Below are 3,613 nucleotides of genomic sequence, written 5' to 3' on the forward strand. Positions count from 1 at the left end.
TCCCTTTCACAAACACGCAAGCAGAGACAAAACGACTCAAAGGCTGGGAAAAAATGCACATTAATTTACCAGTCAACAATATTGGCAACTACTCTATCCTTATTCGTACATGTTTCTCCACTATATACAATCCTTTTTAAAGAATATTTTCAACACAGAACCTGTTCAGAACTTGTTACTCTGATGGTAAGTGTTGAAGAATAAATAAATAATAATAATACAATAATAAGTAAAACACTGTTTTTACACTGGGAATCAAAAGTTTGGAATAATTAAGATTTTTTTATGTTTTTGAAAAAAGTTTCTTATGCTCACCAATGCTGCATTTATTTGGTCAAATATACAATAGGAACAGTAATATGTTAGAAATTAAAAGATTTTTTTTTAAGATATTTAAAATATATTCCTTTCATTGAAAAGCTGAATTTTCAGCAGCAATAGTTTCAGGAATCATTCTTAACATGCTGATTTGCTGCTCAAGAAATCTTTATATATGTGTATATATAAACCATAAAAAATACATACAAATCTAAATTTATATTTTGTAACATATATAATTAAACATAACATATATAATTACATATATATATATACACATCTAACTAGCAACACTGCTTTAATTTCAGAAGGGCAAGACTGAGTACCAAAGAGGTTACAATTAGGGCTGGGTTTTGACACAAATTTCACGATTCGATTCGATTCTCATTCACAAGCTTGCGATTCGATTCGATTACCGATTCAATTCGATTCGATTCAATATTGATTATTTTGGGTACATATCAGGTACAGTACATGCCAAATTTAATTTACGTAATAAAATAATAAAATATACATGAGAATTAGTTGGTACTACATTACTATAATATTGAAGGTTAAAACTGACTGATTTGTAGGCTAATATTCAACTGCTAAAATTACACTTAATGAAGTTTTTAAAATAATAAAGTTACAATTACATAATACTTCTACTTCAATTCGTTTTTTTTTTTTAAATATAAACATTTAAATGGTGGCTTAATGGATTTATTAAAAAATAAATTAAACATTGAAGAACAGTAAAAATTATAATGAATATGTTATATGGTGCATATATTTAGCAAAATGCCCCTCTCTACATTTTATTTTTCTATCTGACTAATGAGTTTATGGTCACCGAATATGTTTTTCTGAGGTAAATGTGACGTTACGTGACATTGTTTACAAGCCGTTATATTGTGAATGAGGCAGGTTTGCTACTGAGTTGAGCGTTTAAGATAATTAACGTGCTTTCATAATGATCCATCCGATAAGGCCTTGCATATATCAAATAAACAAGCAACAACACGTCAATTAAGACCACCTGAATTGCTTCGAAGTTCAAACCGGCAAATAGGCCACATTTTGGTATAAACACACATACAGATGTAAACAGAAGATCAAAGAAAAGATCCATCGTTTTTTGCCTTTGAATTCATTTGAACATTCAATTGGGAAAAAAAAGGAACCTTCTCGCAAAACTAATTAACATGCATGCTATGATAAGGTAATTAGTACTCGAGCTGGTTTCCTGATTAAACATACTCTAATTGAGAGCATGCTGCTATTGAGAGGGAGGAAAAACTCTATTCCCTCAGAGGGCACTTAAACGATGTCCCTTTCACAAACACGCAAGCAGAGACAAAACGACTCAAAGGCTGGGAAAAAATGCACATTAATTTACCAGTCAACAATATTGGCAACTACTCTATCCTTATTCGTACATGTTTCTCCACTATATACAATCCTTTTTAAAGAATATTTTCAACACAGAACCTGTTCAGAACTTGTTACTCTGATGGTAAGTGTTGAAGAATAAATAAATAATAATAATACAATAATAAGTAAAACACTGTTTTTACACTGGGAATCAAAAGTTTGGAATAATTAAGATTTTTTTATGTTTTTGAAAAAAGTTTCTTATGCTCACCAATGCTGCATTTATTTGGTCAAATATACAATAGGAACAGTAATATGTTAGAAATTAAAAGATTTTTTTTTAAGATATTTAAAATATATTCCTTTCATTGAAAAGCTGAATTTTCAGCAGCAATAGTTTCAGGAATCATTCTTAACATGCTGATTTGCTGCTCAAGAAATCTTTATATATGTGTATATATAAACCATAAAAAATACATACAAATCTAAATTTATATTTTGTAACATATATAATTAAACATAACATATATAATTACATATATATATATACACATCTAACTAGCAACACTGCTTTAATTTCAGAAGGGCAAGACTGAGTACCAAAGAGGTTACAATTAGGGCTGGGTTTTGACACAAATTTCACGATTCGATTCGATTCTCATTCACAAGCTTGCGATTCGATTCGATTACCGATTCAATTCGATTCGATTCAATATTGATTATTTTGGGTACATATCAGGTACAGTACATGCCAAATTTAATTTACGTAATAAAATAATAAAATATACATGAGAATTAGTTGGTACTACATTACTATAATATTGAAGGTTAAAACTGACTGATTTGTAGGCTAATATTCAACTGCTAAAATTACACTTAATGAAGTTTTTAAAATAATAAAGTTACAATTACATAATACTTCTACTTCAATTCGTTTTTTTTTTTTAAATATAAACATTTAAATGGTGGCTTAATGGATTTATTAAAAAATAAATTAAACATTGAAGAACAGTAAAAATTATAATGAATGTTAGGAATGTTCATTTTAACCATTTAACCGGTTAACCGACCATAAGAATTTTGACCGATTAATACAATCAGTTAAACGGTTTAAAAAGTCATTTAATTATTTATTTTTTCAGCAATTTATCTAAATATTGAAAAAAGTTTGCTGCATGGTTAAAATACGCTTTGCGTTTAAAAAAAATGTTGTTTTTTAGGGGGAAAAAACATAAGTCAGGGCTCTACAGTGCGACCATTTCAGTCGCATTTGCGACTGAAAACTACTGCGTGCGACTATGAAAATGTTTTTAGGAGCACCAGTGCGACTGACCCGATCATCATCATACTTGTGATTGTGATCGCTGAGGGGAGCTTCAAATGTTTCTACGTGTTTTTGCAGCGTTGAGTAATGTATCACAGACATATCTCATGATTCCTTTCATAAGCAAAGTGTAGACAGGGTTTAAATAAGAGATTCATTGCTCAGTGTAGAGAGCTTTGTTGATTATAAATGTGAGCTCGCGATGAACTAAGATGAGTGACAGCTTTTAATGATTTTTAAGGGAGCTTGTAAATGTGATACCGATTTAATACAATACAATTCAATAAACAAGAAGTTAATATTAAGTGACTTACATTGTCTGATTTTGCTCTATTTCGTCGTCGAAAATAGTTTAAAACAAAGACACAGCGGAGCCGCTGCGCATCTCCATTCAAACACAGCGGTGTCTCGAATGAACGGGTTTTTTTAAACTAATCTAGTGAGTCAGTGATTCATGATTACCCATTCATAAAGACAGTCACTTCATTCATTCCTGAATGAATCAGCTGTTCGAACGAATCAATTGAATGAATGATTCAGTAATAAAAATCAGTGACTTACTGCCACCTGCTGGCAGTTTGTTTCATTTTAAAAGTATCTTTTCAGTTATTTAAA

Source organism: Sinocyclocheilus rhinocerous, unplaced genomic scaffold, assembly GCF_001515625.1.
Source record: "Sinocyclocheilus rhinocerous isolate Xijiao unplaced genomic scaffold, SAMN03320098_v1.1 scaffold57, whole genome shotgun sequence".
Classification (NCBI taxonomy): Eukaryota; Metazoa; Chordata; class Actinopteri; order Cypriniformes; family Cyprinidae; genus Sinocyclocheilus; species Sinocyclocheilus rhinocerous.